Source organism: Lycorma delicatula, chromosome 6 (genome assembly GCF_047948215.1).
Source record: "Lycorma delicatula isolate Av1 chromosome 6, ASM4794821v1, whole genome shotgun sequence".
NCBI lineage: Eukaryota > Metazoa > Arthropoda > Insecta > Hemiptera > Fulgoridae > Lycorma > Lycorma delicatula.
Genome location: NC_134460.1, coordinates 106902756 through 106919467, shown reverse-complemented (window position 1 = coordinate 106919467; position 16712 = coordinate 106902756). Strand labels below are relative to the sequence as shown.

General features: G+C 28.4%; 1 protein-coding gene across 6 annotated transcripts in view; it reads left to right on the top strand.

Annotated features, from left to right (window-relative positions):
• Positions 1 to 16712, top strand: part of Lar (tyrosine-protein phosphatase Lar) — a 1154003-nt gene that overhangs the window by 811801 nt on the left and 325490 nt on the right. The window lies entirely within an intron of this gene.

The following is a 16712-nucleotide window of genomic DNA, read 5'->3' as shown; positions in this document are numbered from 1 at the left end:
TTTGTTAGACTAAAAAAAAAAAAATAGTAAATTATACGTTGAAGGAAAAAATTATACATTTAGGGAAAAACCATAATTTCTACATTTTGATTGAAAACTTAGCATAATTTTAATTTATTCTCCAGACCCCAGAGTTATAGCTGGCAGTTACTTATATTCAATCCCAGACCAAATGTATAGCTTTAATATGATTTCAGTTAAATGAATAGTTTTATTTTTATTTAAATTATTATTTCATAAATATGTAATATATAAATATAACACATGTCAGTTTTAAAAGCAATAAAATTTGACGATTTTTAAATTTAAATTATTTCTATTCTATTTTTGTTTTTCTTTATTTTTATAAAATGTGGAACAGATCCTGCATAATATTTTAAACAACCTGCAGTATAATTCTAGCTAACATATAACCTTTTCCTGTTACGCTTCGTTAACAGTACCACTTAACAACAACGCATTTACGCTTCATGAATGTTGCCATTTTCCGAACGTTATCATGCAATAAACATAACCATTCTTTAATCTGACCTTTTACTTCGTAAATTTTCACCAGTAGCCTGAATACACCTATATATGTCCTGATTGATTAGAAAGCATTACTAAAGAAATAAAAAAAAAATAGTTTTTTCTAAACTTTAGAAATAAAGAGCTGCAAACTGCAGGCTGCGTACAAACTAGTACAAACTTTTTTCTCTATTCAAACCGATTTAGTTGTTTTATTTTCATGAAAATATAAACATTTTCATATATTAATTAATTATTTACAAACAATGTTAGTTTTACTTTTACTAATAATAACAATCCAAGGGACTGATTTCTTACAGCATTCATTTAATTTGTAAGCATAATTTTTTTAATGATGGAAAAAACTATTTTTGGTAGAAATGTTGAGAATTGTGAAAATTTCATTAAATGAAATGATTTTTTAGTTTTTATACACAAATCAAAATTTCTGTTTTTTTGGTTTTTTTTTTAAGTACGTATTTACGTTTCTTAAAATTTTAGTGTCCTGGACTGACCTGAATATTTTTTTCCCCACTATATTTATTGAACTTGAAGAGCTTAGTTAAATTTTTCCTAATAGATCCATAAGCAAAAGCGTATATTATTTTGCAATCATTTTTCGTATACTAATATTTCGAATCGCTGATTAAATCATGTTCTGTAAGAGATAGGAACGTGATCACCGTGAATGAAACTTTAAAAAAAACTGAGTTTTATCTCTATATTTCATTTGTTGAAATCATATTGAAAATATATTGAAGATTTTCAAGATTTCTATAGTAGTTTTACTGTAAGATTTCATAATTTTTATCTGTATTCGAGTGATATAATTCTTCATTGCTAGAGTTTTATGTATTTAATTTAAAAAGTTCTGTTTGTATCCTACTAAGATAAGTTTTATTTTCATGTTATCTTTGTGTTGGTTTTAAATTTGAAGCTAGACCAGTTTATTACTTAAATGACTATTCATTATCTTAGCTAACTTATCTTGATTTGTTTGCTTTTCTTTCTTTTTACAGAATTATTTATGAATAAATGGCAAAACCTGGTTTAAGATGAATTCAAAAGAGTTGTTTTAATTAAACGTCGGATATTAACTGATTGAAATATTTTCCAGTAGACCATCTTTCTGAACTAATAATACATTTTTGACTTTTTTTTATAAATATTCCTTACTAAATATCCTTATTATTCCTTACAATAAAGAAATCTTAAAAATTTACTTTTTTATTAATTTTTTTATTTACATGATAGGAATATACATTTTAATAAAAAATTATATTTAACACCTTTTCGTGGAAGTTTTCTTTTTTCCTTCCTTTTTTTGGAAAAAAAAACTGTTTATATGATAGATGACAATTCATAACAAAAAACTACTTATACAATTTTAAACTATCCGTACACTACAAAAACGTTTTGGAATTCTAAATTTGTGTTCCTTTTTCCCCTCCTTGACGTTACAGTTTTTGTTGTTGTTATTTATTAGTATTGAGTATATGCTTTTCTTGAAGGATTCTAGGAACAAACGGTTAATGAAAATATAATTTGAATAAGTTTCCTATGAATCAAATTATTCAGAAAAAAAGAATTGGGCTCTTCTAATTGGAAGATAAGATTTATTACTCGGGGAAATACGGCTAATATAATAAAACATGCATAAAAAAATCGGTACATTAATATTAATAATACTACAAAATATAATTGGTTTAATTTAATAAAAATATCTTGTAATTTTGTACTAGAATTGATGCTTTAAATCGTCAACGAATGAAATTTTGTTTCTTATTGATATTAATTTTTAACATAATTCTTTTTAATAAAAATTTTATTAGCCTTTAAATTTGACGATCATTTACATTACATTTTATTAAATTTTTTTTCGTCATCTCAAAACTTATGGATTTATATGAAGATTTTAAAACTGAAGCTTAATGGATTCGATTAAAATGAAAGATCTTAATGAACTATAAAGATTCCATTAATTTAGAAATCAGGAGAATTTAACCGTAAACAGTTACAGATTTTTTTTAGTGGAAATATCTTTCCATTTAGTATTTTAATTAAAGGTTTGTTTTTAATTTAAAGATATATCTAAATAGTTTTTTAAGCAAGACGTCTTATTACTTTATAAACCAATTATAAGCTAAGCACCGTAAACCAATTATAAGGCCAATTATAAACTAACCCAGACGCAAAAATGTTGTGGTGGATCCAAAATCAGCGTTTGGTTAGCAGCAACAAATGGATGCTCTAGATGATGTTAAGAAAATAAGAAATTAAAGAGACGAAACTATCAGCAGTTGTTAAAATATTTTTTTTCCAGGCGGAACGAGTAAACTCTGAACTATTTGAACGATCTCCGTTAAACTTCAAAATCAGTACAGCCAAAAACTGATGTGTCATTAATAAATGTTTTTAGTTCATTGCTAAATCTATCTGAGGTTTTGAGAAGAAACAAAACGAATCTGAGCTTATTTTTGTAGTAGAATTACTTTAAACAGTTATCTATTCAAAATAATAAAATGAAGAAATGTTTTGACGAGTTTTTCCGAGTGAAGATTCTACAAACGATCCTGCTATAGGTAATAAAAACATTTTTTTCGCTGGTTTTAGCTCTTTCAGTCGAGAGTGTTTTTATCAAACATTTTTTCTTTCTGTGAAAACGACAGTTCCTATTAGAGTAGCAGAAGGAAAAGACTAGCTGATTTCAAACAGAAATACAATACGATTAAACTTGTTCCTGAATAAATATCTTCTGTATCAAAGGAAATGATTCAAAATATAAGAAGTTCAAAGATGGTTCGATGAAAAGAGTATTAAAAGAGAAGTATCCAAAGACAAAGAGGGATAGAAAAGGAAGAGAAAAGTAAAGAAATTTGGCCTATTATAGGGAAACAAAAGAAGAAACAAAGAAGAAAAATGTAAGGTGCTTATATAAAAAAGATAAATAAATAAAAAGTATAAGAGAGTTCTGAATTATTTCACGATATTCGATTTTTGTGAATGTAACATCATTCAACATTATTTTATAATCTAAATATCTTTTCCTTGAATTATTTATTTTCATTGCATATGGTTAAAAGTTTTGAATTTTTCTACAGTTTATAACTTCGTGTTTTTTTAAGACAGTGATGCTTATTAAATAAAACAAAAAGTTTGACTAAAAATGGAAAAGATGGAAGCCAAGCAAAATTTGTTTTTATTTTATTGCAGTGACGGTTGGCAGGAAAAAATTATATGAAATGATAATTCTTTTTGACAAACAGAACTGGATTTTATAAAGAAACTTCTTTATTTAAATCAGATTTTATAATTTAAATCCACATGGATAATTTTCATCGGCGAATCTGGTTTTTATATTAGTAAAATAATTGCTCTATATTCGTATTTTTAATTTGACGACTTCTTTACCAAAAAAAATCTGATGTGGATACCACATGACTTCCTTGTATGCCTATTAAATTACATATACACATTTTTTTTTAACTGTAAAGTGCATAGCATTTTATTTCATTAATAACTACTGATATTTATCTCAAAATGTTTTTATAATCACGGGTTAAAAATTATTAATAAATAAATATATTTATATTAAAAAAAAGTTAAAAAAAGGAGATGAAGTCTGATTTGAAGCGATGCTTTCGCCTCGTAAGATCCAAATATTTCATTAATTAAAATTTTATTTGCTTATAACTTTGGAACCATTGAAAATAAGTATGATATAACTTTGAAAAGCTCTCGATTAGGGGCTATTACTGCAGTTAAAAATGTCCAAAATGTAAATTTCTTTTGAATTTTGGGTTTTTTTGAACACTTTTGGTTCAGTCGATTGCAATCAAAAGAGGAGGTGGAGAACTAAATGTAACAACAGTCCAAGTCCAAAATTTCAATATCCTACGGGTAATCGTTTTTGAGATGCGAGATACATACGTACGTACAGACGTCACGCCGAAACTAGTCAAAATGGATTCAGGGATGGTCAAAATGGATATTTCCGTTGAAAAATGAAAAACCAAATTTTTCACAATCACAATACTTCCTTTACTTCGAACAAGGATGTAAAAAGATCAAGGAATCTTGCAAGTGATCTTTTTTTGTTTAAAAAACTCAAATTTATATTTTGGATTTGATTTTAAATTTGTTAAAATTTTTCAAATTTATAAGTATTTAAGTTTATGATTTCAAACTTTCAAATTAATTGTTTGTTGTTCATTTACTGTAATGGCATTACTTTTTTCAAATAAAATTATTTGGTTATTATAAGTTTTCAAAACAAATTATCTTTGAATATTTTTTTCTCTACTTTAAAGGAAGTCTGTAGCTAGACGTAGACAAAAACAAATTATGTTATGGCAGTGTAATATTTTTTATTACTTTTTTTTAATAAAATAAATTGTATAAATATTATTATGAATATTGATTAAAATTCGACGAAGCGAAAATTCATTCCAATTTTATTAATATATGCGTGAAAAGAGGAAAACATTTTGCGATGTTTTGTTGAACTGACAAACGAAATGTCTTTCTTGTTTTTTGCTGTAGTGACTTCTCTTTCACATCTATTCACCCTTTCCATTGTTCACATCTTCAATATTACCCTCCTATTCAAATGGAAAATAAATAAGCAGGAAGACAAGTAAAGTGATCGCGTGGCGTTATTCCAGAACTTCTTTCCAAGTTAGTAGGAAGTCGAATGTTTGAAAGAAAGGATAGTATAGGGGAATAGAAGGGATGTTCCCTAAGGATATAGAGTTGAAAGGAAGTAGAAAAGAATACGCCACGTATATTTGCAACATTTGTGTGAATCTTTATGCCGGTTTTTTTTTTAACTTACTGCCCTTGTCTTCCCTCCATATAAAAGTAATAATAATGATTACAATGATGAAATGTGAATTACTACATAAATGATTGATTTCAATATGTGCAGATATTCGTAAGAAAACTTATTCATATATCTATGTGTTTTATTCTTACTGTAAATTTCAAGTATTTTATTTACAGTTTTGCAATTCGATATCATTTCTGAAATTTGTCTTCAAGTAAACTTTTAATTTTGCAGAATGGTGTTCTGTTAAGTAGTTTTTGTTTTCAGCATGGGATACTTCATGTTTCGAAGAAATGTGGTGAATTATTTAGATTTCAAATTACTGAAATATAAAATAAATGAATTTATTTTGTGAAATTTTGAGTGGTGTGTGTGTATATATATATATATATGTATATACATATATATATATATATGTATATACATATATATATATAGATATATATATATATAATTGATTTTGGAATGGGTGAAATTTCACAGCTGTTTTTATGTGTATATAAATTACTTATTGAATTTATACTATTTGTCTGGAAATTTTTAACCTATTTCTTGTTATGATTACAACTTTATTTACTATTAAACTGTTGCATAGTTTTTACCAAACTACTGATTTTGTCTAGGATTCCCTTTATTGAAATGCATTCCTTACTGACATTTTTGTCGGTCTCCTGCAGGAAATTTCTGTAAATATTTGGTTTGTGTGTGTTTTGTTTTTCTTTTAACCTATTTACTACCGATAAAATCGTATTTATCTTGAATGTTTAACTGTGGGGAGTATTTAAGGTATTTAACTTAGAAATCGTCTTCTAAATTTTACATTTATTATGTACTTTTAATTTATTATGAAGTTCTTTTTTTTTCTTATAGCAATAAATTATTAATGAATTAATTAAATAATTGTTTCACATTGCAATGTAGTAATATTGGTTTCATAAAAGGTTTCTTGTAGTTAAAATACTATTGAGCATAATAAATGGATTACCGTTCATCTACATCATACGGTGTACATTATTTGATTAATATCACCTAATAAATTAAGGTCGACATTGACATCAGCCTTAAAAATCCCGCCAAATTCTTCCTGATTTTGTCCGATTAAAATATAAGTAAATATCTCTTTTTATTATTCCTCTAAATGTGAGTGACTTCTTTGGTATATCTGTTTTTTTTTATGTTCATTAATATTGAAACTTGTTATTTTTGGATTCAAATAGCAGGACTAGAAGTTAGACAAATTTTAATTTTCGAATAATTTATATTTTGTAAGAAAATATTTTTTTGTGAGAGGCTGTCATGAAATATTTTATCTTGCTTATAAAAAACTGAAGGTTCTATCACGCAGTAGAAAAGTCTTCAAAAAAAAACTTGCAAAATGTCTTATGCAATATTCATTTTAGTTCATTTTTAAATATAATTACATTTTATATTTAATTTTTGATTGTGTTTTCTTATTTTATTGTTAATTTTAGTATAAGAGTTATTTATAAAGAGTTTTTTTTTTTTTATGAGAAGAACGTTATTATGCTACCAATTACTATTTTTAATAAATTATACATCCATTTAAACATCGTTTCAACTTATTTAGAATAAATTTAAAATCTTTCCTTTTTTCAGAAGCATTATTACTCTGTAGATAAATTAACTTTTAATAATTGAAAAAGCTGTAACTTTTCCAATTCTCTAACATAAACAAATAGTATATGCTCGAATAATTTCCAGTAACTCCTTGAGTTGTTTATTTTATTATAATATCTTTAGTTATAATAATTTACTATAATTTTATACGTTTACTATTTCTCATTATTAATATGTACTTAGTAAATTACGTCTTTTTTTGTTTTATAATTGTAGTTTTGTTTTTTCTTTTTACCTCCGGGACCACCGTTAGGTATTGCTTCAGAGGATGAGATGTATGACAAGTAGCGTGTGAAAATGTCATGCCTGACCGGGATTCGAACCCGGGACCTCCTGATGAAAGGCCGAGATGCTACCACTCGCGCCAAGGAGGCCGGCTTATTTTATAATTAACTGTATATTTTGTAACGCAGTTTTGAGTTTTGTCACGGTCCCTTGGTTAATCCAGGCAAATTTTGAGACAGTTTTTGTATCTGGGGTTATATACCTGCCTATTCCTGATATGATCTAAATGATGTATTTATTACACATCTATCAAAACAGAATGCTTATTTATTTATTTATCCTGTATATTTATTTTTATAATCCTTTTTTTTTCCTTCGATTGTCAATATTTTTAGGAATACTTAGATTTACATTGTTATATAATAAATGTAATGGAATATGTAATTTAATGAAATGTATGAATTAATTTCTTTTTAAATAGCTCTTATAACTAAAAGTAACAATAAAATAAGAAACAATCAAAAGTGAAATATAAAAATTAATAAAATATAATTATAATATATATAATTATATGATATAGACTTAAAGTGTTAAAAAATGAAAATTGACATTGGTTTATTTACCCTGTATTCATTCTAACCTGTCACTTTATTTTATTACGTTTGATTAATTTTAAGTTGTGATAATGTTCAAGATATCGTTGGTGCTCAAGGTAGACCATGATTTCTTAAAGAATATTTTTGAAGTTTTTTAATAGAATATTTTTTTTATAGTAATAACCTAATTTTTTCCTGACTTAAACTTGGATAATTCAGTATTCAGGACTTTTTTTATTTTACTGTTTATACAATCGTATTTAAGCACTTTGTATTTTTAACAATTTCTATTTATTTTTACGATTTCTGCTTTAAAAGTATAACATTCATCTTATCGAGTTGTATTTATTGTGATTGAAACGACCTATTAAGCAACGCATCCTTTTTTAGACTTATGTTAGAAAAGCGTAAAGAAGACCGCCCACTTGTTGCTAGTAGCCGTATTGTTCCCAACCGATGCCGCTTTTCTCCGAATAGCGTCTCATGTTTTATTCACTGATGCTAGACCCCTTCTCCTTTTGTACTTATGCTAGTATTATTTTCTCCTTTCTTTATCTAATATTTTATACATATTCTCTTTTATTTACTGCATTCTTCTTTCTAGATATAATTTTAATTCTTTTCGTTTCAATAAAGTTTCATGAGGTAGGTATTAAGGTTAATACCTACATCATGAGTCCCTATATCATAGCTGAGACAGGTAGTTAATACAAATTACCACTTTTTATTTATTTTTTAATTCTTAAGAATTGTTATGTACTTCAGATTATTACTAAACAGGATAACGTCTTTTTTATCAGGATGTTTGGTTTACGTTTGTGTTTATTTAATAACAAATTATAAACCTGTTTATATAACATTACATTATAGCAGTGTTTTTTACGTGGTGATCGCACAACAAAAGATGTGATACCCGTTTACCCGTAAAAATCAATACGTACAATAATATTAATAAATAATATTTTAATAAAAATTGCTTACAATGCAAAGGATCCCAGAAAATTTTAAATGAATAGTGAATTTCAGTTTGGAGATAGCAGTTATTAATATAACGGGAGTATTCTGAAACGTTTGAAATTATCACCGGAGTATGACAAGATGATAATCATACTCTATTATTTAATATAATTATAAAAGCAACTACGTAAAATAATTGTCAGATAGTCAAATCCTAATAAATACTTTATTCTGTGTTCTAGCTTTAACAGATGTTGAAATTGTAGAAGAGAATTTAGATTAATTAAAAGTTCTTATAAAAATTAATTAAAGAATGAAAATGAAAAATAGGAATCACGATTAGTCTTGATAAAACTAAGGTTTTACGTATTTAAACAAAGGCTGGTATCAAAATACAAGATCAGATAGTACAAATGGGGTTTTAAATTTTAAAGATCGAATGAATTTAAGTAATACTGGAATTCTCCAAAATAATGGGAGTATCAACGATTTAGAAATTTAAACTTGATTAATATCCGACCACAAATTTTCCGTTATTTCTGATAAAACTACATACATCTATTTATACAACAGCTACTCTTGATGTATAGTTCAGAGACGTTGATTAATAATTGGCAATTGGAGAAAAGACGGGTTGTATTTAAATTAAAATATTTGAGAAAAAGTTTAGAAGAATCTCAAAAAAAAATATTATGTGTAGAATCATGAACAATTGAGAAGACTATTTAGTTGCTGAAGTGAATTAAAAGCCACAACTTCCACAGTTTGTCCTTGGGCTTTATTTTTTGTCATCGCATATGATAATTGTATAGGAATTTGAGTTCTTTTAAATTCAAATGGAAGATTGAGGTTATTGGAAATAATGGGTGTTCAAAGTATAAATAGATGTTCTCCTTTTCCACATCCTGTAAGGATAATTGCTTCTAATTTGTTGGAAGATATACGTACTTTCAATAATGAGACGTATTCCATTACATAGCTTTGGTGGATGCTAGTTACGCAAAAGCATAACAACTGCATATTTTTTCAATTATAAATTATGGGGTGGCATTCCAGGAGATGAGAGGCTGTTTAACATTTCTTTTGGGTAGTTAACTGCATTTTCAACGCTCACCACAGTATCTATGGACTTCTTCACTGAAACAATTCCGGGAAGTAGATTTAAAAATGTTTCGTTAATTAAATCTGCGGCTGCGTTTGTAGACGCTAAAATACAGCGTTTGCAAGCCGGTTTTCATCTCGAAATTTTAATTCAAAGTCCAGATAAACAAACATTATTATTAATAAATCCCGATTTGATACAAAAGTTTCCAAATTGATGGGTAATGTAACAGGATATAGGCTGATTCCATTTAAAGTAAAGTCTGTGAAAATTCTTACACGTTAGGATCGTTGGTAAAAAGACATCTCATGTTTTTGGACAAACGCACACACTTCACATATTTCCACAATGATGTTTTCTTTATGCATGCTTCAGTTTCATTAGCTGAAGTGTCTTTTAAGATAATAGGCAGAGTTTGTCTAAAATCACCTGCCTACAAAACTACTGTTCCACCTGTTACCTTGTTACTTTTTTCAAGCGTTGTCTTGAAGCGTTAAATTGAGAGCTTCAATTGAATGAACGTTAGTCCTTGTACTGCTAGCAAATACGTTATTTGAATTTTTAAAATTGGATGTACCGTTCCGGAGATATAATTAAATTTCGGAAAAATAACGAGTAACCGGATAAACGAATTATCAGCGTACAAAATTTTATGCAAACGTTAGCACTCAACATGGTAAAAAAATAAGCCATTTGATTTTTTTAAATTAATCGTACCGTCTCGTAGATATAACTGAATTTCGGAATAGAATGATCGAATAACCGGACAACCGGATAATCGAGACTGTAAAAGATAAACAAAAAACCATCGTTGCAATAAATAGAAACATTTTGCCGAATTAGATTTTTTTTTCTATGGGGTGCTTCATCTTGCATTTCAAAGAAATCAACTCCTGTTTTATATATCTCTTAGATTACATGATATCTCTTTAACGAAGAAATAACGAAATAAATATGTGACTTTTTTCAAATCATTCGTCAAACTCTTCGCACTTTTTGAGCTGTTTTAGTTCTATAGTTTTTGAAAACCGGACGATCGTTTGCAGAGATCAGACCGTTGCACCTTCCAAAACAGCGCCCCAAAGACATCCCGTTTATTATCGGTTGATGGTGATGATCGGTTTAGCCTCATGGTGTTCGTATCACCTCTCCGCTCTAACCTGACACGAAGTCCCAAAGGGAAGCCCATTATCATTTAACAGAAATTTTTTTAATTTATTTAATATTATTTTACTTCATTTAAGGTAAATTTAATTCTATTATTTTTGTATAGTATTCATTCGATTGATTCGGATCGTACAATTCAAACCCAGCTCACACAGGCTCACAGTTAACAGTTAATTAATTCAATTCATTAAAGTTTGCGCTTCAACCGGCAAAGCTCCACTACTACATATATTTTTATAAATATACATGCATATATATATATATATACGTATACATATTTGTGTAGCTTATGACACTCCTAAAAACGTAAGGATTCCAATGCGGGGTCATTGATATAAATCGGTCGTTGAGCTGCTACAGTGGAAAAAATATACATAAATCATTTTAAACCATTGCATTCCATTTTGAGCTGTCGTGTAAATAATAAAAACATTTATAAAAATTAAATAAAAGAAAGAGATTATTAGGTAATATTTAGAAATAAAATTGTGGCGCAAAGTGGACCAACGGTTCATTTTGCGCCACAATTTTACAACGGTTCACCGCTACAAGCAGCAATTAATCTCACATTATTTAATTTCTAAGCGTAGATTATTTTTATTTATATTTTTATTAATTTTATTAATAAAAGAAAGGGATTATTAGTTAATATTTAGCAGTAATAAGATGAAGCAACATCAACGAATAAGAGCAATAATAAAGAACATGCTTACATGATCGAGAACATACTGCCCGTCAAAAAATCTTATGATTTTTTTTTTTTTTAATATTTATAAACAATAAATAACAACAGTAATAATAATAATTATAAAATAAATTAATAAATTTTACTACCGTAATTCATTCAACATATATCGTAGCTAAAACAAATATTTTCGACACAAATAAATCTATACTGGAAAATACTATCGATTATCCATTTAGAATCGTATATATGATTTTTTTGTGGGGTTTTAATTACAGTTAAACATATATACACACACCCTTATGACACTCCCCGAAACGTAAGGATTCCAACTAGGTCATACATCTAAATCGCTTCAGCCGTTGAGCTGTTACGGTGAAACAAACATACATACATCCTAAAAATATTACACTTTTGGGCCGCGTTTTTAAAGTCATTAGTGCAGGAATTACCGCCTTTAAAGAATATTTGTTGGTTCCAGGAATAAATCGGATCAAAATACTTCGAGTATATCATTCATTCTAAAATGAGTCACAAATATTGTGATTATAGGTTTTATTAATGGCTGCACTCGGTGTAGTTATAATTATGAGTATCGACGATTATAAACTCAATGTTTACCAATTACTCGACTTAATGAACGATTGATTGGTATGATATATCAGAATTCTGCTGATAACTTAGTACAGGTTTTTCAATTTGAGGCTTGCCGGAAGCTACGTCCTTTGTCTGTGTAATGAGCGTACTTGTAGCACATTACATTATATATGTTATCGTATCAGGATGTTAGTTAATTTGAACCCAGTAACAAGGAGCCGTTGGCGTTAATATGTAACTGATTCATCGGGCGTTCAAAAGAGCACACCTTTCTCTGAAGGACAGATATTTAAGGCCCTTTTTTTAATTTATTATCTTTACACCTTTTTTTGTCTTCCCATTAACATTTTATTTTCATTTAGCGTAAGTTAAATTTCTTTTAATAATGAAGCTGTAGTAGTAAAATAACATCATTTTCTTCCCGGGAATCGAATTCAGTTAAATTAAGATTTAGTTCAATGATCACTTCATCTACTGTAAGTATATTCTAATGTTATTGTTTAGACTTTATTGGTAATATTATTTTTAAATATTTTTATTTTTAATAACATTTACATAAAAGTTGACAACAAAATTATTAAATTTTCCTGGCGTTATTTATTCTTATACAGTGAAAAAATAATGATAGGTGAAAATGAATTTTTAAAATCAAAAAATCCATATTTTAATCGACGATTCAAAAAATTCGGTTAAAAAATATACAATAAATAAAAAAAAAACTTTTTTCAGTTTTTTGGGAAGGGAAGGGAGTTTTGCCCATAAGGGCAAAACTTTTTTTTAAATGGTAAGATAAGTATGTACGCATGTATGAACTTAACGTAAAATAGGGTTATGTTTACAAAATTTTTAGAGAATTGACCCGCAAAAGAAAATAAAGAAACTATCTACCCCACCCCTTTGGAGATAGTGATTCCAAAACTTTACTAACAAATTGCTCTAAATGCACGAGTCTGCAAGACAAATTTCATCAAAATCAGTTTATCCAGTCAAAAATTATTAAGCTTTAAACACGCCAACATCTGTACATACGTACGAATATTAACCCCCATACTTTTTTTTTGTTTTTTGGGATTCCTGGGTCGTAAAACCTGGAGAAAGAAAAAAAACCATACTCATTTTTTTTTTTTTTTATTGATTTGGTATACTTTTCTTCTTGCAGCCTAGCTTTAGAACTATGATATCAGGAAAGCAATATAGTGCTTATTAGTATAACATGAATCTGTTTGTTCATCGTCAGTCAAAACTATTTTATTTATTTTAAAAAGTTTAATTTTTTATATATAGATCTGTATTTGACAGCGGTTCGATTTTGCATATTGGAATAGGAGGATATTGCAGAGAGATAGAGTATTTACGATTCATAATTTACATTTGGTTGTATGTATGTTATATTTTTCTCTCTTAATTTTTTATGCTGTCAATGAATAAGTAATGTATTTTAATAATTCTCTTGCGACTTGAAATACAGTCAGTTGATTTTGTTGTTTGCTCGATTTATTTATGTTAAAGTGTAGTATTAATATGTAGACTGGTAAACAAGTATCGCGTGACATAAGTCTTTCCACCGCACTCCTTCCTCAATTTTTTTTTCTTCTCTCTCACCCTTTCTTTCTTCACTTCTGTGTTTATCTTTCTCCTTTTCCTGCCTCCCTTTAAATCTACTTCACCCAGCCCCGAAGGGTTTTCTTCTATTTCCCTTCGCTAAAGAGGAGTAATTCTCTCCCCTTTCTTAATATTATTCCTATAACCTGCATTCAGTGTCGTTAATCACAATAACAGTTTGCACTGTCGTACTTAACCCCGCACGGAAAACTTAACTTCACCCTCGGTACTAATTATGGGGGGCTTTATCGACAACGCTAAATTAATTCATAAATCATTAACTCTATCCTCCATCCCTTTTGACCGTCCCTCATCTTCACTATTACCATTTTGTATCTATCTTTCTCGCTCTACTCCTTCCCACGTATTTGTTTCCTTTTACTTCATACCCCTTTCTACTCCTACTGAACAGTTTTCGCTATAATTTTAGCTTCTTGTTATGATATGTATTAATTAACTTATTAATCATTATTCTGTTCTGTACGTTGTCTGCTGTTTAACTTAAACTTGATAAATATATTATAACATGTTGGATTAATGTTAAATAAATTGAATTCAAATTACCTAAGAAACTCACAATTTTAATCTCAAATTATAATAAAATTGCTTAATAATTATTACATAACTGCACAGTAATTATATCTTTAATTAACTTAAGAGAAACATCATTGATGCGTAGGATTTTTGGTGAAGTAACACATAAAAGTTATTCAAAGATCGTAAATTAAGCCCTGATTTTCGTTTAACAACTGATTTTCGAAATCGAAGGTTCTGAGATTCGAATCCTAGTAAAGGCTAGTTGCTTCTAAACGGATTTGAACACTAGACAGTGGATACTGGTATACTTTGATGGTTAGGGTTCAATTAAACCACATATTTCAGGAATAGTCGGCCTGTACGTACAAGACTACACTTCATTTCCATGTCATACATATCATCCTCATCTCATAGGGCCGTGGGAGGGTGCTTATTGTTCAGTAGTTGATCATATTGCATCACATTAGGAAAATTAAAAAAGATCGTGAATTAAAGATTCTTTTTTTTAGAAAAAAAGCGAAACAATTTTTACTTTATTTTTCCAAATTGTTATTGATTTTGGTTTTTTCCGTCTAGCGCTGTAGCTTTAGAAGGGAAAGTATTGTAATCGGTCCAATTTGAATACATGCGGTTTTCAACGGATCTATGTGTTGATACCTAAGGAACCCAAAAAAAAACAAAAACCGAATGGAAATGTACGTGTGTGTGTGTGTTCGGTGTTTCACACCGTATATCACCAGAATTACTCGACCGATTTTGACCGAACTTAGTAAGATTACTTCTACATATGGGGCATTGATGCCATTAAATTTTTAACTTAAAATGTCAATGGGATGCGCTGTAGTTACAATCTGTTGCGCTGTAGTTAAGTTGAATGTGTATGTCTGTATAAGCCATGCATCAGAAAATGGCGTGTAACGGGAAGGTCCTATAACTGTGTTGTCGGCATTTTTAGAATGTAATTAAAAACACAAAGAAAAATGAAGATTTTCAGTTTTTACAATTTTTTTTAAGGAATATTGTTTAACTGGATAAGAAATTACGTTTTTTTAACGAATTAGATTAGATTGCCGACCTCCGTGGTGCGAGTGGTAGCGTCTCGGCCTTTCAACCGGAGGTCCCGAGTTCGAATCCCGGTCAGGCACGGCATTTTAACCCATCGGGTTGGTCTAGTGGTTAACGCGTCTTCCCAAATCAGCTGATTTGGGAAGTCGAGAGTTACAGCGTTCAAGTCCTAGTAAAGCCAGTTATTTTTACACGGATTTGAATACTAGATCGTGGATACCGGTGTTCTTTGGTGGTTGGGTTTCAATTAACCACACATCTCAGGAATGGTCGAACTGAGAATGTACAAGACTACACTCATACATATCATCCTCTGAAGAATTATCTAAACGGTAGTTACCGGAGGCTAAACAGGAAAAAAGAGAGGTTAGAAGCGAATATTTGGCCTATTGAAATTTTTTTGTAATATATCAAATGAAAACTTTTATGGAATACTGATAAGAAATCTTTTACATTTCATTTTGGATTCTTTTTCTCATAAAATGCTATTAAAATAACATTTTTGAAGAATAAATATGAATTACCTTTAACCTGTATGATTTCAGATAAGGATGGACGAAATCGATCTAAAAATTTCTAGGAAATCGAATATACTTTTATATATAATCTAGATTGAAACTGAACACGATTGAAAAATTTAAGCTTTCTGAGGAGAATAAATTGTTACAGTATTTTTTTAAATTATAAAACTTACCTAAGAATGCAGTTTAGCTTTTTTGTAAGAATCAAATCAGCATTTAGCCTGTTGAACATAAATCTTCGTACATGTATTAAAAAACATTAATAAATTTTATGTGTACGTAGATTTTTTTTAATAATTTGAACTTAAATACCCCCTTACCTAGTACAGTAGAAAAACGCGAATGCATTTTTAATATTTTTTTTTAAAGATATTTGCAAACAACCGATTAAAAGTGCTGCAGTTAACAAAATAAACAATTATGAATAAAATGAATTTAAAAAAAAACATAATATGATAAGAATAATAAATATGAAATCATAAATCATATTAAATATCTGAAATTTATTCTTTGCATGATACTCGTGTATGAATTGTTGAATAAAAAATTTTATGAAAGCTGTTTAGACAAAGGAACTAAACAAAAGAAATATAATTTATTTTCTTTTTTAATATTTACAGCAAGATAATCAAAATTTATTCTAGTTACTGCTTTTTACTTCTCAAATTAAATATTCTATTTAAAAAAA